The following is a 25,154-nucleotide window of genomic DNA, read 5'->3' as shown; positions in this document are numbered from 1 at the left end:
TGGATGTCAATTCCCTCTATACCTCTATTGAACACAATCAGGGTATAGAAGCTTGTGTAAGGTTTCTGAAAAACAGAAATATCTGTTATTTAGATCATACTGCCATGATTCTTGATATGAAGCTGTACTGTCTAACCAACAATTTCTTTCTTTTCAATGATGAAATATTTATCCAAATGCACGGAACTGCGATGGGTACTTGTTTTGCCCCAAGTTTTGCTAATTTATTTATGGGGGCATGGGAAATGATTTACGCAAAGACAGTAATTTGACAGAAGAATTTAGAAAAGCAATAGTCTGGCTACGCTAAATAGATGACATTTTTGTCGTCTAGAATCGCACTAAAGAGGAAGCAGTAACCTTCATTAAGAAACTCAATAACAACAAGAGTAACATCTTTCTCACATGTAACATCAGTGATGAAGAAGTAGATTATCTAGACACTAAAGTACAGATCCGCGACAATTGTATCCAAACATCTTTATACAGGAAGAGTACAGCAGGGAACAGTTTACTACATGGCATGAGCAGCCACCCCGATAACCTAAAATGGAGTATTCCATATGGTGAGCTGCTCAGAGCCAAAAGAAATTGTAGCTTGGAGTCAGATTACCTAGGGGAAGAACTAGTGATGTCCAGTCGTTTTAAGGCAAGGGGATATCCTAACTGGGTCATTCAAAAAGCTATCAACAAAGTTAGGCTCATCAAAAGAGAAACCTTGTTCCAAAACACTGACCCTTTTGAAAACACTAAAGAGAAAGAGCCGGTAACACGAATTATCATGAATTACAATGGTAATGCTGATAGTATCCGTAAGATCATTGTAAAAAATTGGAACATTGTAAAGGGAGACCCCGTCATAGGAGCAAGTCTGCCAGAAAGACCGAGCATTACTTACAGACGAGGTAAAACACTGAGAGATCTGTTAGTCCAAAATGATATAAGTAATACCAGAGAAAACAGAGGCATTGATCTCTGTGGTTTTTACCCATGTGGCCACTGTAAGGCCTGTAACAACAGTCAGATGAAGAAGGAATACTGGTGTCCCAGCTCTAACAAATTGATTAAGATCAACCAATTCCTCACATGTACCACTACCTTTGTTATCTATGTTCTCGTCGGCCCATGTAATCTTTTATACGTGGGCAGTACGAAAAACATGACCAAAAAAAGAATATTGGAACATCTTCGAGCCATCAGTAAAAATGACAAACAATATCCGGTGGCTCGTCACTTTGAGACCTATCATTTCTCTGATGCCACCAAGCTATCCTACTTCATTGTAGAACAGGTGACGATAGGGCCAAGAGGTGGCAACAGAATACTCAAATTATGACAACGTGAGTCAAAGTACATTATTAATTTATGTACAAGGTTTCCTAAAGGCCATAATATGGATGAGGAGATGGTCAGACATTTGCAGGATTAATTATTAATATCTGTTGCTCTTTGTGGATGTCTCACTCGTATGACTGTACATTATACCTGTCTCCTCTCTCTTGTTCTCACAGGATGAAGGTGAGGGGTCTTGCCGCAGGCTTGTGACAGGTTGTGCCCTTTTCCTTTCTCTGAGAATCATCCTCCTGTTCATCCATGTATGTAATTTATATATTGTATATATATAATTTTTACAGTCAGTATTGTTAATCTGCCGCACTTTAGTGATGTTGTGAACACACACAAGCACATTCTAATTTTACCTTTATTTACTCACTCGAATCACAAAGGTTTTTTTTTGTAACTAGCTTTGATGTTATGGACTCTGGATCAGTTTGGGCTGACTTTTCCGCCTTTTTCACGTCTGTGAAAGCATTACATGCCCTATTATTACAGTCTCCTCGGTTTTGTATAACACTACTAGCAGCTTGGAGGTGCAGCGCACTAATCAGCGCACAACTAGCATCTAATATGGATGAGAAGGTCGAACTCCATTCTCTCACTATTATGGGCGTAATATGAGTTAAAATTTCACCTCGAAAAGCAAGGGCGCACTAATTAGCGCTATACTTCTGAAAAATTAGATGGGCACAGTTTTCACCACAAGTAGCATCATACACTTGGACGATTCTATTTGCATGCATGTACTTTGACTTGTGGACACTTAATCCATTGTTCCGCCTAAAATTTATTGTTCCGCCTAAAATGATATCATCGTTGGGAGTAATGCAAAATGTATCAGGAGGATGTATCCTTATTGTAACAACTAAACATGTTTGTATTACTTGCTGTGACTTCACATGACCCCTCTAAGATGGCGGATTGTTTTCAGTCCTCTTTTGATGCCCACTAACACGGAAGTGTTTCTGTCCATAAAGCACGATTGAAAGTTGCAAACTTTGTGTGAACAAGCGCTTTGGAAGCGCGAAACGCGTCGCAAGGTTTATGATTGAATAAACCCTTTTTCTCTGGTACACTACCCCTGACTCCTGTGGTGGATTGCTGAGTGGACGTTGGAACGCCGTTCTGTTTGATGATGATGATATATATATATATATATATATATATATATATATATATATATATATATATAAATATTCACACTTCATGTCAAAAACATTTATCAAAAGCTACAAGCTACATGTATAAGTGTAATCTTGCACAATTATGGGACTGCAGTGCAATCTAAATGCAAATGTAACATTGTCCCAGGAGAGCAAATATAGCAAAACATATTGCATAAATGAAAACCTTAATGCTCCAAATTGGATTTAGGCCAATTTGCCATCTTAAGATTTCATCCAGGAGGAGCTGTCTGTTTGGGAGTTCATGTAGATAAATAAGCCCACAGATGTGCCCTCAATACTAGTTTTTCACGTTTGTGTACTCGGTCATTTTAATTTATTTTATTTTATTTATTGAGTTTGATATAGCACTGGCTAGACCCGGAGGTATCAATCAATCAATCAGAACATTTGTAAAGCGCACTACTTACCCATGAGGTTCTCAAGGCGCTGGAGGGGGGATGCTGCTACTGCTCGAATAGCCAGGTCTTGAGGAGTCTCTGAAAGTTAGCAGGTCCTGGGTCTGCCGTAGGAGTGTGTGGAGGGTGTTTCAGGTTTTGGTGGCGAGGTGGGAGAATGATCTGCCGCTCATGGGCACTCTTTGGATGCGGGGGACTGTGGTGAGGGCGAGGTTGGTGGAGCGGAGTTGGCGGTTGGAGGTGTAGAAGCTGAGTCGTCTGTTGAAGTTTGCTGGTCCGGTGTTGTGGAGTGCCTTGTGGGCGTGGGTGAGGAGCTTGAAGGTGATCCTCTTGTTGACAGGGAGCCAGTGCAGGTCTCTCAGTGGGGTGTGATGTGGCTGTGGCGAGGGATCTCGAGGATCAGGCGTGCGGAGGTGTTTTGAATGCGTTGAAGTCGTTTCAGGAGTTTGGCTGAGGCTCCTGTGTAGAGGACGTTTCCGTAGTCCAGCCTGCTGCTGACGAGGGCCTGGTTGACAGTTCTTCTTGTTTCTGTGGGGATCCACCTGTAGATCTTGCGGAGCATGCGGAGGGTGTTGAAGCAGGAGGACGAGACAGCATTGACCTGCTTTGTCATAGAGAGAGTAGCGTTGAGGATGACCCCTAGGTTGCGTGCGTGGTCGGTGGCTGTTGGAGCTGTTCCCAGTGTGGTCGGCCACCAGGAGTTGTCCCAGGCCGAGGGGATGGAGCCGAGGATGAGGACTTCCATCTTGTCCGAGTTTAGCTTCAGGCGGCTGTTCTTCATCCACTTGGCGACAGCTTTCATTCCTTCGTAGAGGTTGGTTTTGGTGGTGAGGGGGTCCTTGGTGAGGGAGAGGATCAGCTGGGTGTTGTCGGCATAGGAGATGATGTTGAGGTTGTGCAGTCGGGCAATGTGGGCGAGCGGTGCCATGTAGGGACAATGTTGGGCTTAGGGATGAGCCTTGGGGTACGACGCAGATGATCTTGGTGTCTTCTGAGCCAAAAGGGGGGGGGGGGCGGAAGCTCTGGGTTCTACCAAAGAGGAAGGAGGTGGTCCAGTCAAGAGCCTTGTCTTGGATCCCAGCGTCATGGAGGTGTGTGCGTAGGGTGCGGCGGCAGATAGGTTCGAAGACAGCTGACAGGTCCAGGAAGGTGAGGGCCGCGGTTTCTCCGTCATCCAGCAGGGCCCTGATATCATCGGTGGCTGCGATGAGGGCTGTTTCGGTGCTGTGGTTGCTGCGGAACCCGGACTGTGACGGGTCCAGGATGCAGCTCTCCTCGAGGTAGGGGGTCAGTTGTCTGTTGACGGTCTTCTCGATGACCTTCGCCGGGAACAGGAGCAGGGACATGGGCCAGAAGTTCTTGAGGTCCTTGGGGTCAGCCTTGGGTTTTTTGAGTAAGGCGTTGGTCTCAGCATGCTTTCAGCTCTCCGGGAAGGTTGCTGTCTCAAACGGGATGTTGATGGCTATCCGGAGATGGGGTGCGATGGTGGTGCTGGCTTTGTTGAAGATGTTGTGTGGGCATGGGTCTGACGGAGATCAGGAGGGGATGGTGCTCATGATTTTGATGGTGTCGACATTGTTTGTGTTGGTCCAGGAGAGCAGGGGGTCGGTGTGAATGGTGGCCATGGGGACAGAGGTCTCAGTGGTTGTTGGGGCAGTCGTGACTTTGAAACTGTCGTGGATGTCTGCGATATTGCGATGGAAGAAGGTGGCAAGGGAGTTGCACAGGTCTTGCAAAGGTGGGATGTGGTTGGTGTTGGAGCTGGGGTTGGAGAGTTCCTTCACAATGTTGAAGAGCTCATTTGCTGTTGTGTGCATTGTTGTCTAGGCTGTCTTGTAGGAGGCCCTTTTGGCGGATCTGATGAGGTGATGGTGTCTGCGGGTGGCGTTCTTGTGGGCTGCGTAGCTGTCAGGTGTCTGTTCACGGTGCCATTTCTTCTCTAGCTTTCGGCAGGTTTGCTTGGAGGCCTGGAGGTCTTCAGTGAACCTGCTGGCTTTCTTGCTGGTGTGTCTGTTGGAGGTTTTCTTGATCCCGGCGAGGGTGTCGGCACAGTCGTCGGTCCATTGTCTGAGGTTGCGGGCGGCGGTGTCGGGGTCGGTGGGGTCGGCGGGTGGGTTCTGGGAGAGGGTGGTGGTTAGCTGGTCTTTGGTGACTTTGCGCCAGCAAAGGGGATCTGTTGGGTGTGGTGTTTGCGTGGTGGGGTTCCGGAAGGTGAAGTGGATGCAGTGATGGTCGGTCCAATGGAGGTATCAAAGCACTTTACGTGAGGAAGAAAAATTGTTTCAGAACATGGTTACAGAGTTACATCAATTACATGAGTACAAAAGCATTGCATAAACATGTGGAAAAAAATAGGCAAGGGGAGAGAAGATTAGGGGTAGAGGGAAGAAATAGGGGAGTTAGACAGAGAATAATGGAGGGAAGAGGAGGGGGAGGGTGTAGGAGGAACAACAGGAGGACGAGGAAAAACAGTGTCCGATGTCTGGCTGGATAGGTGACGACCGAGGGAAGAACTAGAGCTAAACTTCTCTACAGCTGACTTAAGCTTCTTTACAGAGGGTCAATTTTAATACAAATGGAGAGGCATTAAAGGGCAAATTTACAGATCCAACTAAAGGCACAAGTACTTGCACCAGGCAATCATTCATCGACTCAAGAGAGCTAAGAAGGCTTTTAAAAATGCCGCAGACACATTTACTGTGATGAAGGCTCTGGTCTCCTTAAATAATGGATCTAGAATTGGCAAGACATTCCCTAGAGGTTAGTGAAAGCTCAAATCTCAGGGCTTATATAACCTTGGTAGCCCAAGTGGTGTTTTATAGATATTTTTTCTAGCAACAACGCTTTAATGCAAGTGACCCATGCTAGAAACTGAAATCCATAGAAAACAACAGGTTCAGTTCTGGCATGGGTAGCTTTTATTAAGGGAAGTGTGGGATACCCTTCAAATATACTGCTATATCTCATTAAGCCAGCAGATAACCTCAAAACATTAATTCTCATTATATCCCAACGAGGTGCCCAGGAGGATTACAGAATAACACAAGGACATAATAATAGGATTCCACTGCTACTAATTTAGGCCATGTAAACCAAAATTTGGATTTACACTTTTTTGCCAAACCTAAAACCTTTGGTTTATCATTGTTTTTAAGTCATTTTTTTTGACAGTTGATTGACTGATGTGTTGGTATGTTTTGTAAAGCGACCAAATACCATAACACATCAGCGTCTTGGTGCTAGCATCTTTAAGGGAGATGGGAAAAAAAACGAATTGGGAAATAGATAAAAAAAAAATAATAATTGCAAAATACCAGAAACTTATTAGTTGGCCAAGTACGGAAGGTAAGAGAGTCCATTGTTTGGGCACAATATAAGAGCATGGCAGCCTCCACCTCTCGAATGACGAGTCTGAGAGAGGAGGATCAGAGAGAAAGAGTGCAGGGGAATAGAGAGGTAAAGAGGCCAGTGGAAGAGTAGGCACAATGGGAACAACAGAGGACAATGAACAAGGCACTCTGAGCAATTTGGAGCCAGTGGAGTTTAGCTAAATACTGAGAGGCAGAAAAGTGGCATCGGAGACTGTAAACAAAGTGTACAACGATGTTCTGGACAATTTGAAGTTGGGAAAGAAGGTGTTCTGGGAATCCATTGGAGGGAGACTTGCCATAATGAAGGCAAGGGGAGGATAACAACTTGACCTACAGTTTCTCTGCACACTAACGAGCGAAGATAGACAATTCAAAAGGGGAAAGCCATTATCTACCTTGCAGAAAAAGCTAGTCCAGGCAGGTCCTACACTTGAACCCCAGATTCCTATTGTCAAGAACAAGTATAGTCCCTGGAATATTGAGATCATGATTACAAATTCCTTTTGTAGCTCAACACCCTTGAATTGTGCATTCTACACATTTCAGTGAATACACCATTAATATCTTCAGGCAGATGCATGACCCTCTCAGTGGCAATGATATCTGTTTATGTGTAATATATAATCGGGACAAAAATTAAAGCTCTGTTTACTTATTGATTTTTGCTCCCTTATATTACACTTCTCAATCCAATGTAGAGTGTCAGAGCTCTTGAAAAGAATGCAGTAAATAGTAAATATATAAGTACAGAAACTTAGATCATCATGTAGACAGAAGTATAGGAGTTATATTAAGTAGAAGGCAACAGCCATGTATGTAAAAAAGAGGTCAATTCAAATGTGTGCACCATGGATTGCGTATGATCATGTCATCTTTTAGGGTTGTTTCCATTTTTTTGCGGGAGCTCTTTTAGTCCCTGTTTAATTTGAGCAAAAGGCAGATCTTCCTTAAGCTGATAGGGTATAAGTCCCAGATTTAAAGTGTATTCTCTCAGAAGGCATGTTTCAGTATGAGGGATTTCTTGAGCTTTGCTAGATTAAGTTATAGAGTTTTCTTACCTCTTAAGTTTTCAGTTCCACAAGAAAGAGTGAGCGTTGAATTGAGATATGACGAGTGTTCAAGTAAACGGCCCTGTACTTAATACAGGCAGTCTTGAAAGAGATTCTTGACTTCATAGATAGCCAGTCTAATTAGGAGAGAATAGGAGTGATATTGTCAAATTTTGCCTGCAAGGAGTCAGGACACTGAGTGCAATATGGCTTTCGGATTGTGAATTTAGATTTTGGTAGACTAGTAAGCAGTGAGTTACTAAATCAGATTTTGGAGATGACCAAGCTTTCACTAGGGTTTTGATTTTGGTATAAATTGTCTGATGTGTCATAAACGTTTAAGCTGCTAATTTGTGATTTTTGCAGTTGCCTTGAACTATGAGTCCAGGTTGAACAGAGGGTCCGGTAGTACAACAAGAGAGATTTTGTAGAAGTGATTATTTTGGGGAAGATGCCTCTGCCATTTAGGTCCTTAATCCACTCTGTTGGTAATTTATTATTGGTTTTTGGTGAAAGGCTAAAGAACTCCATTTTTAGGTATTTAGTTTCAACTTTCAGGTACTACACATGATGATGAGGTATGTTGTGAAAGATAGGATTTGACCCAACTCAGTACATTGCCATCAAATCCCTTGCATTTGTTACTTGAAGTAGAATTACTTAAAAAACAGAAGACAAGAGGCATTTGGCAAAACAGGAAGAATTTGTTTATTTAAACAGTTACAGGCACTAAATCTAAGTGCTGTCTCCATTTACATTTGGTTGTTGTTCTTCTTATATACAAGATACTATAGGTAATAAAAGGTTTCCAGCGTACCATATGTGGTGTGGAATGTTAGTTGCTGACTTTAGTGTCATAAGTTAATGATCAATGGTTCCTACAGGTGGGTCTCGAGCTTGCGTGGACACAGTGTGGCCAGTGGTGAACATGTCCAGATATCCTGCATGGGCAGTGTGTGATCACTATGTGTTCTATGTCCTGAATGACTATGTGTTCCTAACTCATGTGGCATCTGATTTTATGGTGTTTTTAGGAGTGCGCATAACCCCTCCAGCCATGTGTGCTTTATTGGGGCAATCTCTTCTGACCATTGTAATCTCGCTGCGCCTATCTCTGTTCACGAGTTTCCTGCCCGAGTATTTGTCTGCCAGCTATGAACCCTCTCACCTGTGACCTATCAATCAGCAATTCCTAGGCCTATGTCTCAAGGCCTGCCTAACTGCATATTTGAGAGTTGAGGCTGATGTAGAGCAGAGCTTAATTTGTAAAAAATTAAGTGCCAGTGCCGTTTTCAGAAGGCCACTGCAGGCTGCACCACACACTGCCCCTGTCAGCGCTTCTAATAACAGTACCAACAGTACCTAACCATCGCACCCCTACAAGTTTGACAATTCAGACTATTTAAGGCCACACAAAACTATACTAATGACTTGAAAGGCAGATATTATTCATTTTCAATATGATTTGACTTAATAAACACAGTTGTTGGGCTCATCTAAAAATTAAACTGACAATGCCTTCATGTGGTGGACTGTCACTTAAGCTTGTGCTGACAATTAAGTGCCGGCACTGAGCACCGGTAACTACTGGATCAAATGAAGCACTGATGTAGAGTTCACAATGGGTGAATCTGTTAGGAAAGATGATATTTCATTTCCATCCTTGTATGCCTCATTTTCCATATTAACACGTTCTTGAAAGATGGGAAAAAGGGTACCATGATCTACTGTATCAATTGCAGAAGAGAGGTCTAATAGGATGAAGAGATAGTTTTTCCCTTGATCAAAGAGTTTGAATAGTTGTCCATTATCCAGAGGAGACTTGTCTCACTCAGTACAGTGCCCTGCTATAAAACCTGGTAGTAGGTTCCTAGAAGTTGATTTCTGATAATGTATTTAGTTGTGAGGCTTCAGAATTAATGAAGAGGCAGAATACCGTGCTTTTGTTTTAGCTTGGTTCTCCTTCCACCATTTATTCTTAGCATGGTGAGCAAGGGATTTCTTTTTAGTCAACCCTCGTGTGATCAATGTAGGCTCCTTTTCAATAATTTTCAGAGTTGGCCCCATTTATATAGCAACCTCAGCAAATGAAGAAATGATTCCCCAAGAACCAAAGTTCAAATCACAAGCAGATAGCATTCAGGCAAAAGCAATGACACCTCGTACATTGGCACAATTGACAATTAGTGTGATGTCTGTTAATGAGATACCTAGGGAGTCAAGTTGTATAACGGCGCCCGATAAAGAAGAAGATAACAAGCAAGCAGAGTTCAATGCAACAACTAGTATTAGTGACCATTGGAGCAGCCAATTTAGGCTCTACCCTTAGAAGTCAAAGAAATGCAATTATTCTCACATTTGACATTGTATTCACTGTGTGCCTTAAGTTAAATGCATTAGTGAACTGTATTCATTGTAGAGATTAGATATTTATACAAATGTGCACTACTGTTCAGCTTAAATATGTAATAATATTCTCTAATTCTCACATTATTTATTTATTTTACAGATTTGTAAAGCGCATGGCTGCCCGTAAGCATCCCAGCGCTAGTGATAAAGAAACCAAGTGCGAGGGAAGAGTTACGGGAACAGCCAGGTCTTGAGTGCTTTACGAAATAAGAGTAGGTTGGGCTGGGCTCTGATGTCTGGGGGCAGAGAATTCCATAGCTTGGAAGCATTATATGCAAAGAGTCGACCTCCAGAGCGGGCTTTCTTGATTCTGGGTAAGGATGCCAAGTTGCAGTGTGAAGAACGTAACGTTCTCTTGGTAATATAGGGAGTTATAAGGTTTTTTAAGATGGATGGAGCCTTACCATGAAGAATTGTATGTGTCGTGCATAGTGCCTTAAATTGTATTCTCTTCTGAATAGGCAGCCAATGCAAGGCGTTCAGAGCTGGTTTGGCTGAACAGCGACGGTGGGTACCTGTGAGAAGACGGGCGGCAGTATTTTGTACTGTCTGGAGTTTTGACAGTACTTTTTTAGGGGCCCCCAGATAGAGGGCGTTGCCGAAGTCTAGGCGGGACAACACAAGGCCGTGAATCAAGAGTTTTTGAGATTGTGTTGGGAGTAAAGGCAACATTTTTCTAGCGGTCCGTAGAAGGCCATGGCACACACCGGCCATTTTTCTTGCTTGAGTAAAGAAATTGAGGCCTTCATCCAGCCAGATTCCTAGACTTTTGATTTCCTGTTTCGGATTAGGTGGCGTGCCCATACAGGGAGGCCACAGGGCTTTAGGTTGGTAGAGTGACTGATTGCCTAGGACCATTATCTCTGTCTTGTCATTATTAAGTTTGAGATGTGAGATGTTCATCCATTTAGTTATGTCGCTAAGACAGTTATGGAGGTTGGTGAGGGACTGGTCTGGCTGACTTAGGGAGACTACCAATTGAGTATCGTCAGCGTAAGTTAAAAGCTTGATCCCGAAAGGGGTGACAATTTTCTCAAGGGGGGACATATAAACATTAAAAAGGGTCGGACCCAGGGACGAGCCCTGAGCGACCCCACAGCTGACGGCAGTAGGCCTGGAAGTAAAATTACCATATGCTACCTGGAAGGACCTATCATTAACACCTTCAATGCTCATGACAAGGTCAGCTCGTCATGCACTGCAGCCAAGCTGACCATGTAATTTCAATGGAAATTAGAGTAAAAGTGGGAATTGCCTTAGCACCAAAGGGGTTAAGGAAGGATTCCAACCAGGATAGGGCCGTCCCTACGATTCCAAGATCCCCAAGCCTATGGACCAGTGTAGAATGGTTGACGGTGTCGAAGGCTGCACTCAGGTCCAGGAGGATCACTGCCACTGATCCTCCTGAGTCGATGGTTTTTCTTGCCTCTTCGACAACCGCCAATATCGCAGTTTCTGTGCTCTGGCCGGGCCTAAATCCCGTCTGAGACTGCTCCAGGAGACCATTGGTTTCAAGGTATTCAGAAAGTTGATAATTGACATATTTTTCGGCTATCTTGCTGATGCCTGGGAGCAAGGAGATCGGCCGAAAATTGCCTAGTTCTAATGGGTCCAGGTGCGATTTCTTAATAAGGGCTTTGACAATTGCTTTTTTCCAGCTAGGTGGAACAACGCCCTGGATAAGCGAGATGTTGATCAGATTCGCAAGATAAGGAAGGATGGTAGGTGCAACTAACTTTAGGATGTTAAAGGGTGCGGGATCGGTTGGGGATCCACTTTTAATTGAATGTAGTATTGGGGAGAGAGTATCTATTGTCAAGGGGGTGAAGTGGGACAGTTGATGTGCTGTAGGATAGGGTGTAGAGCTAGGCGGATTAGAAATGGAGAGAGCGTCAGATGTTTGTAACGGAAGAGATGTGAGAATGTTTTTAATCTTTGATTAAAAAAATTCCGCAAGTTCATTGCATCGGTTAGCTGATGGCTATACTGAAGGGGGAGGATCAGGTGCTTTGAGAAGTTTTTTAGCAATTTGAAACGTCTCCCTTGATGAGTTGGTAGATGATTTGATTTTTTCCTCAAAATATTTGGTTTGGGCGATTTTAAGTGCTTTTTTGTAGTTGAGAATGGTCTGTTTAAATTCAATTTTTTTAATAGGGTCGAAGTTTTTTCTCCATTCTCTTTCCGATTTCTTACAGACTTTTTTCAGAAGTCACATTTCCTGGGTGAACCATGGGGAGGTAATTTTACCTCTGGGTTTACAGGTAGATTTTTTAAGTAGGGTTTTGTCCAATGTCTCTCCTATCCATTTCGAGAACTCTGCATCGGCGTGAATAGGGTTGGAGACAAATTTCGGGGGGGGAGCGCTCTAGATTTAACTTCCATTTTTCTGGGTCTAGGGTAGCCCAAGAGCGGGTGGGCTTATTAGGTAGAGAATTAGGGCGTAAGACGTTATGTAGCTGCCAATTCAGTGAAATTAAGAAATGGAAAGACCATGGTATGGGAGTATGATCTAAGATAGTAAGATCATTAATGTTGGAAAAAATAGGATCCAACAGGTGGCCCAGTGAATGGGTCGGTTGTCTACTTTGTAGCCTAAGCTGAAGGGTTTCAAGGTCTGCTATTAGGTCAGAGGCTGGTTTGACTTCCTTTTTATCGAAATGAATGTTGAGATCTCCTAGGATCATGAAAGTAGAATGGATAGCAGCCAATATGCAAGTATGTTCCATGAGAGATTTACTGAACTGGCCCATGGGTCCTGGAGGGCGATAGATAAGAATTCCTGACAAAGATCTACATGGGGAGGCTTGAATAGAGAATAGAACATTTTCACAATCTAGGAGGGGGCTGCCTTGCAATCAGCAGGAAAGATGGTCTTTATAAATTATAGCGATACCCCCTCCCTTCCCTTTGGATCGGTCCACATGTTGAATTAAGAAGCCGGGAGGGAGGGACTTGACGATGTCTGGGTCAGAATCTGGTCCCAACCAGGTTTCTGTTAGAAAAAGAACATCTAACTGGCGATTTTCTAAAGTGTGGTAGATTTCGATTGAATGTTTGGGGAGTGATCTGCAATTAATCAGGGCCATACGCATTAGAATGGAAGAGGAATGTTGAGGCACAGAGGGTGTAAATTTATATGGGCAATGGAGGCAGTGGTTGGAGGAGTTGTCCCCAACTACAGAATGTAAGCAGGGGCCCTTTACATTTCTATTCAAGTGTAGCAGAGCATCCCTTGAGTATCTGTGCGTTAGGTGGATAGCATTATCTATAGTGTCTGGCTCTGAGCTCTGCCTAGCGCGGACGAGCGCAGACGAGCTTGCCTTAAGCGCGCCTTCGGCGCGCCAATGTCGCGCCCGCTGCGCTCGTCCGCTGCGCTTCCGGCAGAAACACATGCTTTATGGGATTGATGAGGGTGTTGAAGGGGGGGCGTGGCCAGCACAAGTAGGCGTGTCTAGTGGCTCAATGAGCTCGAAGGCAAATGGCGGCAAGAAGGAAGCGTTCACCTGTGTCAGCGCTAACTCCGCTGTGCGGGGATGCCTGGGTCTGAGGACTGATGCCCAAAGGATCGGTGAGGGTTTAAAAACACAATATTGCACAGTTTAAAATTTCTAGATCGGCTATTGCTGCTCCCGGCTTCCGCCTCAGGAGGTTGCAGTATCAATACGGCGCTTGTAGTCAGCGCGCGCTTTATACCTAGTGAGGGGGGGGCGTGGCCAGCACAAGTAGGCGTGTCTAGTGGCTCAATGAGCTCGAAGGCAAATGGCGGCAAGAAGGAAGCCTTCACCCGTGTCAGCGCTAACTCCGCTGTGCGGGGATGCCTGGGTCTGAGGACTGATGCCCAAAGGATCAGTGAGGGTTCAAAAACACAATATTACACAGTTTAAAATTTCTAGATCGGCTATTGCTGCTCCCGGCTTCCGTCTCAGGAGGTTGCAGTATCAATACGGCGCTTGTAGTCAGCGCGCGCCTTATACCTAGTGAGGGGGCGCGTGGCCAGCACAAGTAGGCGTGTCTAGTGGCTCAATGAGCTCGAAGGCAAATGGCGGCAAGAAGGAAGCGTTCACCCGTGTCAGCGCTAACTCCGCTGTGCGGGGATGCCTGGGTCTGAGGACTGATGCCCAAAGGATCGGTGAGGGTTTAAAAACACAATATTACACAGTTTAAAATTTCTTGATCGGCTATTGCTGCTCCCGGCTTCCGCCTCAGGAGGTTGCAGTATCAACTTTTTAAATTCACTCTTCAAGTTACATGTGTGGATGTACAACCATGTATTCAACGTGCATATTAAATGCTTAACTAAACTTAGCCTGACAACAAGCCTCAGTTGAAATGCATTTTGGTTTGCAAGCATGTTCTTTCTTTCCTTGCAGGTGAATTATCATGTTTTTCATTGGTCGGATAAAGGCTTATTGTTTGTGTTAGACTGCGATTAGAGAAGCTTGGAGGGTAGAACTTGGCTTTGAATGTGGAGAATCAATGGTCGAAAGAGGCCTTTTGTTCATCATGTACCAGGATGGCAAGATGTTCAAGGTTAAGAGCCGCAATCCCAGTTTGATTAATTGGGAAACTGAAGTGTTGTTCCAGACGTACTTGAGTAATGATTTGATTGGTTCCTGGTGGCGTGAAAGGAGATAAGGACATTTCTGAATCTCCTGTTACTTTTACATTTGTGTTCACATGGTTAGAGTCGGCAGAGATTCCCTTTACAATTCGGGAGGTACAGACCACTCTGCTCGCACTATTTCTTGCAAGTGTAGAGCTTTATGTTAAAAACACATAGGGATACATGTACGACCATTTCATTTTGTGACTTGTGCAAATTGCGATTTTTTTACAACTTGCAATTAGTAAGTTGCAAAATGTAATGTACAACAGTGTCTCAGACACTGTTTGTAATTCCCAAATGAGTTGCAAGGGACCTCCCTCATTAATATTCATGAGGCAGGCCACTACTTGCGACCCATTGAGAATGGCCAGCACTCATAAGGATGGTGGTCTGCTGGGGTCAGCAGACCACCATATCTGTGACAGCTTTTTCAATGAGGCAGATTTTTAAAATGCAGCCTGTTTTCCTTAAAGAAAAAAAATGATGAATTTTAAAAAGAAAAATGAAACTTTTTTTTGCTCTTAAAGAACATTTTCGCTGCCAGTCACAAATGGAAAGGGGTCCCCTGAGGATCCCTTCCTGTTAGCGACTGACTTACCACTTACTTGAAGTAGGCGGTAAACTGTGATTGTTTTGCAACCACTTTCCGGTCCCAAAACAATCATACATCCCCCTACTACTCGCTATTAGGAAGAGATGCCCTTGGTACGCCTCTTCCTAATAGCGACTCGCAAACCCTATTTTGCGAGTGGGTAACAGGTTATCAACCTGCGTCATAAGCTTGATACGTGCCACAGGCCGTTTTAGCTGTCACAAATAGCCTGATTCGCTGTTGTGACTGCTAAAAACGGTCGTACATGGGGCCCTTATTTCCTTTTCCAAGACTTCTACAGAAGTCTGATCATCCTGACACCTTCCACGCTCCCGAACTAGAGACCCTTGATAAGGTGATACCATGGTTGTTTTAATTTGTTTCTTCATTGTTGTGGCTATAACAATTCTGAATTTAATTCTGTTGCGCCTCAACCTACTGAGATATTTCAGAGCACCTATTGTAATGATATATGTATTGATCTTTTTTTAACTTGCATATATATTGGATTGATTGGTGATCCAAATAAAACCCTTTAACTATAACTGGCAATTCCTGGTCCTTATTGTGGAAAAACATTGGCCTCACAATTTTTGTATGTATATTTGATGACTTCTCTCTTTCAATGCTTCACTTCAACTAACAAAGGTCCATATGACTAATGGGGAACAATCATTGACAACTTGACTAAGAGTTTACTTTGTGAGGTCCAGTGCTCTTTCAGATGGTAGTTGTCATATGGCTGGTTATGGAAGCAAAAGAAAATTAGAGTATCCCCTGTAGACACCCTAAACATGCCCAAACCCGGATCTAGTACTAAAAGCATATGCCAGAATTTGGAGAATCAGCAGGGTTCTAATGGTTTGGAAGTGGGTTTAACAGCGGAGTGAGTATTAATAGGATCACCTGGTGTACCGACAGATGCCAGCACTCTCCAAGTTCACGAAGGACCTCAAACCCTGGCTCTTTGTTGGATCGTCGTGAACATCCCGGACCTGCGCCCCCCCACCAGGGACCTGGGGCCCTACCAGGTGAGCAGCTGCGCTTTACAATACCACGATTGATTGATTTTGTGGAGATTGTGCGATGTGATGGAATGATGTTTTAGTTGCGGCATAGGTATGAATGCGCTGAGCAGTTGAATTTATTATCGGGTTGGAATTAGCCTAACATCCCAGGATAGATATGTAAGTGTGGAACACACTGTGTTGTAATTTCTCTGCTATGTTTTTTGGTACTAGTCATGAGTTACCATTGGCTGCGCAATTGAGATAGGTACAAATACTTTTGTGTACTTTACTAATCCGGGTTATTCCCCGCTGGTCGAGGTTTCACTCGAGTGTGTGACTGAGTGGATCAGAAAGTGTCCCTCAGGACCATTTTTAGTGTGATTGACTACTTTGATTGTTTTAGTGGAGAGTCAAAAGTTATTTGTTGAAATTGCTTAGCTTTGTTTGATGTTTACTTAATGGTGAGAAAGGGTGCGCTCACAATATTTATGAAGGATGGTGAACTACTGTGGGGAGTGAGAAATATGTCATAGTGTGCTGTGCTGAGATTGAACTGTTGGATTAGACAATGGCCCTTACTGTAGAGTCTCCCCAAACCTTTTGCCTTCCTCCTCCACTTTTTCTGACCTTGTTTTTGTTGTCTTTCAGACTATGGGCTCTTTACGACTGCTATCTAGTGCTAAAGCGCTCTCGCCTTAAAACATGGTAACATCAGTGCATACCCAATATCCATGTTTAATTTACTTATAAGTTCCTATTAAAGGGTACTACATGTGCCTAGGGCCTGCAAATTAACCCCTCCCATGCTGGTGATGAACCCCAGCCGTCACGCTCCGCAGTGCTCGTGTGCGGATGATGGCTGGGGTTCGTCACGGCCCCGCCCTGTTCTTTTGTTTACCGCACAGGGGGGAAATCGCGGCCGCAGTGAAGGGGTTAAAGGCTACTAGTGGGGCTGCAGCACTGATTGTGCCATCCTCTTAAGTAACACTTTAACCATGTCTCGGGCCAGCCATTGCAGAGCCTGTGTGTGCAGTTTTAAAATGCCATGTCAATCTGGCAAGTTAAACCTCCTGCCACGTCCAAGCCTTCTTTTTAATACATACAAACCACCACTAGGGTAGGCCCTGAGCAGCCCAAAGGCAGGGTGCAGTGTATTAAAAAGTTGTATATGTCCTGGTAGAGAAAACCTCTCACATTTGTTTTTCACTACTGCAAGGCCTATCTCTCCCATAGCATAACATTGGGATTAATTTATTATATTTTATAAGTGTAATTTCCAATTGGGAAGAGAGAAGACCCTTAAGTTTGTGTCTCTGGAATCACAATTTAAAATCACAACTTATTGTGAAGTCAAATTTTAAATTGCATTTCTGAAAATGCCACTTTTAGAAAGTTGACACTTTGTTGCTATAGCCTTTTAGTGTGTGCTGCCTGCCTCTCGTCAATAGTCTGGGGTGGGTGACATCTGAGCTTTGTGTATTCCTCCTAGACAGCAACACCCAATTGGAGCTTAAGTGTGACCTGATGGGGCCATCCTGGCAGGATGGGAGGGAGGAGCTAGACCCAGCCTCACTTACCCCTGAATAGGCAGTTTCCTGTCTGCACAAAAAGGGCTGCATACCTCCCACAAGTGAGTCTGGAGCCAAGGCAGGAAGGGCAGGACATCTGTGTACTTCAAAGGCATCACTTTAAAGTATCTCCCACTTCAAAATCACCACTGGGTATAAGAACTGGACCTCTGACACCATGACTTCAGTACACTTCTGGGCCTGTGAAGAATTTGCCAGAAAGAAGGATTGCTGTGCCGATGAAGGAATGGCACTCTGTCGGACTGCTGCTTGCTGGATTTCTGCCTTGCTCTTCTGCCCTGCTCCCTCCTGTTCCCCTGCCTGGGAGAAGGACTGGTCCTACTTAACTTGAACCCAGAGTGATACCATGGTCTAGCTGGCTGGCCTCCTGATCTGAAGTCTCAGGGACATAAAAGACTTCCAACGTACCTGCTTCTGTACCTGAACTCACCAATCTGTGAGTCTGTCCTGATGCCAAGTGGTGCCACCCCAGTTCTGGACCCTAGGAAGTGAGGCCTAAGGTGCTTGCTTCAGCAAAACCTATGCATTTTCTGTCAAACCGACACATTGGCACATTAGCGCAGTTGCTTGGATCAGAACTAGTACATCACCCCTGCTGCATGGAAGGGACCTGGCGCATCTCTCCTGTTGTGTGGATTGGAACCAGCGCATCGCTCCTGTTCCATGACCAGAGCCGGCACATTGCCCCTGCTGCGTGGATGGGCCAGACCCATCGCCTTCAGACCCATCACTGCACAAGGTCCATACATCTCCGTCCACATCACCCTCAACAACCGAGCTGAATCTCTGCATCACAACTATTTCCTCATTGGAGCCGATGCACTGTCGCTGCTGTGCAGATCAGAACTGGCGCATCACTCCCACTGTATGGATCAAAACCGATGCATTGCTTTGGCTGTCGACCGGCAGCACCTATTTCGACACAGCCAGGATTGAGGTACTTTGTTGCTATAGCCTTTTAGTGTGTGCTGCCTGCCTCTGGTCACTAGTCTGGGGTGGATGACATCTGAGCTTTGTGTAATTCTCCTAGACAGCAACACCCAATTGGAGCTTAAGTGTGACCTGATGGGGCCATTTTGACAGGATGGGAGGGAGGAGCTAGACCCAGTCTCACTTACCCCTGAATAAGCAGTTTCCTGTCTCCACACAAAGGGCTGCATACCTACCAGAAGTGAGTCTGGAGCCAAGGCAGGAAGGGAAGGACATATGTGTACTTCAAAGGCATCACGTTAAAGTATCTCCCACTTCAAAATCACCACTGGGTATAAGAACTGGACCTCTGACACCATGACTTCAGTACACTTTTGGACCTGTGAAGAATTTGCCAGAAATAAAGATTGCTGTGCTGATGAAGGAATGGCACTCTGTCGGACTGCTGCTTGCTGGATTTCTACCTTGCTCTGCTGCCCTGCTCCCTCCTGTTCCCCTGCCTGGGAGAAGGACTGGTCCTACTTAACTTGAACCCAGAGTGATACCATGGTCTAGCTGGCTGGCCTCCTGATCTGAAGTCTCAGGGACATAAAAGACTTCCAACGTACCTGCTTCTGTACCTGAACTCACCAATCTGTGAGTCTGCCCTGATGCCAAGTGGTGCCACCCCAGTTCTGGACCCTAGGAAGTGAGGCCTAAGGTGCTTGCTTCAGCAAAACCTATGCATTTTCTGTCAAACCGACGCATTGGCGCATTAGCGCAGTTGCTTGGATCAGAACTAGTACATCACCTATGGAAGGGACCCGGCGCATCGCTCCTGTTGTGTGGATTGGAACCAGCGCATCGCTCCTGTTGCATGACCAGAGCCGGCACATCGCCCCTGCTGCGTGGATGGGCCAGACCCATCACCTTCTGACCCATCACTGCACAAGGTCCACACATCTCCGTCTACATCACCCTCAACAACCAAGCTGAATCTCTGCATCACAACTATTTCCTCATTGGAGCCGATGCACTGTCGCTGCTGTGCAGATCAGAACTGGCGCATCACTCCCACTGTGTGGATCAAAACCGATGCATTGCTTTGGCTGTCGACCGGCAGCACCTACTTCGACACAGCCAGGATTGAGGTACTTTTGTTCAGACGGTCTAACTAAGTCCCTGTATCTGGCCCATGCTCCATTGCAGTCCACCTGAACTTTGGACTTTGTCCCAGTTCGGTGTGACCAGAGATCCCAGATAAGTGCTTATTGCTTTTAAGCACCATTTTACAGTTTATTCTTTACAAAAACATATCTCAAGTTCTACTTATTGAATTTTTGTCGTTTTGGTATTGTTTCATTTATTGAACTGAGTTACATATTTCTAATCTGCTGTGGAATCTTTCTGTGTGGCGGTTTGACTGTTTTACTGTTTGGAGTGTTGCACAAATGCTTTACACATTGACTCTAAATAAAGCCTGACTGCATGTCTGTCAAGCTATCAGAGGGTTTACAAATGCTAATTTAGGCTTTGCTTGCTTCTTACCCTGACTAGGATTGTGTTTGCTACTTGACTAGTTCTTATACCCCAGTCAACCTACAACCCAATTTCTAACATTGGTGTTCAGTGGTGAGGATAGGACCTATTTTTGTGTGGTGCCATACAGTGATTGGTGTACAATACCATTCCATACAAGAGACCAATTTAATTTTGAAATGTTCTTTTTTTCTCTCCATTGGCCATTTTTCCATACTTGGGACTCTTTTTGTTTCTGTTTCACTAGTGATACCTTACCAGAATGGGAGTAATTCTAGACCTCAATGACCTATCTTTCTATAAGATGAAGGAGCTGAAGGGTTCCTGCAAGGAGAGGGGACTGGTTGTAAAGAAGGGGTCCACAAAACAGGACATTTGAGCACCCTGTACGGTTTTGAGGAAGCAAGCTGGTTAGAAGGTTCAACAGAGGACCAGAAAGTTGATGACGCTGGGGAAGAGTCTAAGGAGGACTACTTTGCAGCCCTAGGGCTAGAGAATATGGAGGCCTGGGTACTCCTGGGCTCAAAACCAGGAGATCAAGATGGTGATGGCCCTGTGAAGGATGCTGAGGAGGGGGAACATTAAGTAGCGGTGATTCCAGAGGAGAGGGGGGAACCAACAGAGAGGGTGTCCCCATCTGGATCATATGCAGGAAGCAGTGCCTTCTCCCAAACCCTGTCTCCATAGGAGTTGCAGGACAGACAGGCTGAGACGGACCTGAGGCTACAGTTTGCCTAACTGGCTGCAGAGGAGACAAGAGCTGAGGTTGCCAAAGCCCTTATGAAGGACAGGAGAGCTGAAGCAGAGATAAAACAGATCTTATTGACTCATGAACTGAGTCTTGAAGAGCTGAACCTGAAGGCCCAACAGCTGTTAGAGTTTAGCAAAAATGTTGGCAGCAAAATTACAGTGCCGAAGGAAGGATCCATATCCACAAGAACTGGGTGCCTGACTTCAAGGAGGGGGTAACTTGAAAGGTGGTTTGAGGCATATGATGTTGCTGTAGAATTGCACATGATCCCTGAAGAGAATTGGGGAGCTGGCATATGGAGGCATAAACCTAGTGATTGTAGGGATGCCCTACTGGCCCTAGAGAAGGGGGACTGGCTGAAGCATCCCACTATAAAGGAAATCCTTGTCAAGAGATATGGATTCACCCCAGAAGAGTGCAGGTTGAGATTTAGAGGCAGTCACAAACTGACTCGCCAATCCTGGGAGGCTTTTTGTGGGCTACTTTTGCAAGGCATCAGAAGGCTATGTAAAGAGTAGTGAGATCAGCACTTATGAGTTACAATTTGGTCACCAGAGAGCGCGTGTTCAGTGTCTGTTTTTCAGAGGAGCCAACACTTACTTGATTGCAGGCTCACTGACCCCAGGGAGTTTGTAAAGGAGTACCAGAAGTCATTGGGAAGGGATCCTATGGAGGGTGGCTCAGGTGACCCCAATCAAAGTGAGGGGGTGGTATGCAGTGACCCAGACTGGTCCTAGTATGATGAGGGGAAAGGGAGTCCCATGTCCCTTCTAGGAGGGGACGTTTTAGTGGGTGAATGCCCAGGGTGCCCTTTTCCAGCCCTAGGGAATAGATTGTTTCCAAAGGGTGCACAGACAGAGACCCCTACACTGTATGAAGAGATCATCCACTGGAGGATGTTCCACACTGTAGGAGAGATGGGTGGGGTGGCGACCACAGACACCCTACCAGTTCTATTTTCTGGGGGTACCACTCCATATCGGAGGGTACAGAGGTACAGATGGAGGGGCAGGAGGTGGAGACAGTCCACAGTGGGAGGACCAGTGGGTCAGGAGTTGCCAGTTCTGAGAACAGAGCACTCCAATACTGACCGTGGTAAGGCCACTTCTGACCTGGGGCTCCATACTCTGTTGCAGGGACAGAGGAATGGGGTCCTGCACCAGGCAGACTATTGCATAGCACAGACAGTGTGTGTCACCCTCAAGGTGGGTGATGGTACACCCCTCGAAGCCCTGGTTTGCAAGGTACATGTTCAGCCTAAGGGTACAGATCCTTGGTTGAAAGACCAGTTTCAGGATATCACCTTTGAACTGGCGGGAGGTAGAGGAAGGGTGCAAAACCCTTGAGGCTATTGCCCCCCACTCTAAGAAACCTTAGAGAACCCTCAGGAGCCCATAGGGAACCCCTTCCCAGCCCGGAGGCTGGAAGAGAAGCTTACCTAATGACCTGTTAAGGGCCTCCACCTGTCAGTGGATAGTCTGAGTCTCGGCTCATGACACTGACAGCTGTCAGTGGCAATTGTTGGTTGTTATCCTTATGAACAGAATTCTCCTTAGGTTGGAGACAGAAGCCTAGGCCAAGGTGCGGAATGGGCCACATCACTTTGTTGGCCATCATGGTACTATCTGCCTACTATTATAATATTACATTAAGTTTAGGTGCTTCACAGATGGGGTCTACAGGTGAGTAGAAGGGTTCCCCTTGTGTCAGTTCAGTGGCCCCAGAGAGTAGAGACAAAGGGATCCAACTGATTCAGAAAGGAGTAGTACTGACAGGTGATAGAACATGGACAGTGGCCCTCTTCTACTTGGGCATTTATTTTGGGAAGTCAATCAAGGTAATGATTAGTCTAACCTGGCTTTAGGCTGGGGAGGGGCCATGTTGTATTTCTGCGGGGCACCCCCAAACCTTTTAACTTCCTCCACTACTTTTTATGGCCTAATTGTTGTTGATTTTCGGACTCGGTGCACTTTACCACTGACAACCAGTGCTAAAGTGCTTGTACTCTTTCCTTAAACCATGGTAGCATTGGCTCATACCCAATTGGCATTTTTAATGTATTTATAAGTCTCTAGTCAAGTGCACTACATGTGCGTAGGACCTGTATATTTGATACTACTAATGGGCCCGCAGCACTGATTTGGCCACCCACTTAAAAAGCCCTTTAAAAATGTCTCAGGCCTGCCATAGAAAATTTTACTTTTCTTGCTTTAGCCATTTGCTGCCTGCTGCCTTTCTCTAATCACTTGTCTCGAATGGATGGCAGCTGGACTTTGTATCCTCCTAGAGAGTCACATCAGTGAGAGCTTAGGTGTAACCTCATAGGCCATCCTTGCTGGATGGGATTGAGGAGCTGCACTCAGCCTCACTTACATCTGAATAGGCTGTGTTCTGTTCCCACATAAAGGGGTGCATACTCTTCATACGCCTGTAGTGAATCTGGAGCCAGAGCAGGGAGGACAGGACATCTGTGCACTTCAGCTGCATCTCTCTGAAGTCTCCCTCACTTCAAAGGCAACAATGGGAATAAGTACAGGACCTTTGATAGTATGCCTTCAGTACACTTCTAAACCTTTGAAGACTCTGCCAGGAAAGACTGCTGTGCTGCTGAAGGATTGCCACTCTACTGGACTTCTGCTTGCTAGACTCCTGCCTTGCTGTGCTGCCATACTGCCTGCTGTTCCCCTGCTTGGGTGAGAAGGACAGGACCGGCATCACATGAACCCAGAGTGATTTCAAGGGCTAGCTAGCTGGCTTCCTGATCTGAAATCTCAGGGACATAAAAGACTTCAGATGTACCTGCTTCTGCATTTAGACTCTGCCATCTGTGAGTCTACCCTGCCAAGTTGTGCCACTCCAGTCCATTGGAAGTGAGGCCTAAGGTGCTTGCTTCAGCAAAACCCTCACATTCTCTCTTAAACCAGCACATTGGCTCTGTTGCGTGGATCAGAACCGGTACATCGCCCCTGCTGCGTGCATCGGAACTGGCACATCGCTCCTGTTGTGTGGATCACAACTGGTACATCGCCCCTGCTGGGTGGACCGGAACTGGCACATTGCTCCTGGTGTATGGATTACAACCAGCACATTGCTTCTGTTGCGTGGCTAGAACCAGCGCATTGCCCCTGTTTTATGGTTCGGCCCCAATGCATCGCCTTTTGAACCACAGCTGCAAAAGGTCTTCACATTTCCATCGACCTCATCCTATGATGACGAATCTCAGCATCACAGATCATCGCTCATCGGAGCTGACGGATCGTTGCTGCTGTGCGGATCAGAACCAGTGCATCACTCCCACTGTGTGGATCGACACTGATTCATCGCTTCAACCTGTATCTTCGACATCGATGCAGCCAAGATCAAGATACTTTTGTTCAGCAGGACTCACTGGGTCCCTGTGTCTGGCCAACGCTCCATCACAGTCAACCTGAACCTTTGACTTTGTCTTAGTCCTGGTCCAATGCGAGCAGATATACCAGGTAAGGGCTTGTTGCTTCTCTGCACCATTTTACAGTTTATTCTTTAAAATTTCACATCTCAAGGTCTACTATTGGATTTGTATTGCTTTGATCTTGTTTTATTTTTTTTAATTGAGTTCTATTTTTCCTACCTGATGAGAAATCTTTTTGTGTGGTGCATTCACTTATTACTGCATGAAGTGTTGCACAAATACTTTACACATTGCCTCTAAGTTAAGCCTGATTTCTCTGTGCCAAGAAACTACAAGGTGAGAACAGGTTAACTTAAGGTTTGCTTCCTATTCTGACTAGAATTGTAGGAGTTATACCCCAGTCAGCCTACAACCCTATTTCTAACAGTTTGTGTTTGTACCATACTTTTATTGGTTGAGTACGTCACAGAGTGGCACACTGCTATTGGTTGTTGATGCCAAACAAGAATTGTAGGTAAAGAGATTATATCCTGGTTTTAAATGAAAAGTTCTACTTGTGATTGTTAATATTATTGCTGAAAAATTAAAATGTTCAAGGCCATTAGAGATCCGATTAGGAGATATGTGAGAGTCCCTATTAGAGGAGGAGCAGAGGCACTGCCAAAAGGCACTGCAAGTCATTATACGGCGAAACATCTGGTGCTCCACAAGTGCATTTGGCTGATTCAGTGGCATAAAACCAATAAATAAGAAGGTGCTTAGTTGTTTCCACGCTATGGCACATTAAATTTGAGAATTATGGAAAATACTTTACACATTGCCTCTAAGTTAAGCCTGATTTCTCTGTGCCAAGAAACTACAAGGTGAGAACAGGTTAACTTAAGGTTTGCTTCCTATTCTGACTAGAATTGTAGGAGTTATACCCCAGTCAGCCTACAACCCTATTTCTAACAGTTTGTGTTTGTACCATTCTTTTATTGGTTGAGTATGTCACAGAGTGGCACACTGCTATTGGTTG

General features: G+C 45.1%; 1 long non-coding RNA gene across 1 annotated transcript in view; it reads left to right on the top strand.

The window, feature by feature from the left end:
• Positions 1–15,867: 15,867 nt before the first annotated feature.
• Positions 15,868–25,154, top strand: part of LOC144827424 (uncharacterized) — a 29,190-nt gene continuing 19,903 nt past the window's right edge. Inside the window, exon 1 of the long non-coding RNA XR_013610181.1 lies at positions 15,868–15,978. This is a non-coding gene — a long non-coding RNA (uncharacterized LOC144827424). The remainder of the gene's footprint in view (positions 15,979–25,154) is intronic.

Source organism: Lissotriton helveticus, chromosome 4_1 (genome assembly GCF_964261635.1).
Source record: "Lissotriton helveticus chromosome 4_1, aLisHel1.1, whole genome shotgun sequence".
NCBI lineage: Eukaryota > Metazoa > Chordata > Amphibia > Caudata > Salamandridae > Lissotriton > Lissotriton helveticus.
The sequence above is the reverse complement of the archived record's forward strand: the minus strand, read 5'-3'. Positions and strand labels throughout refer to the sequence as shown.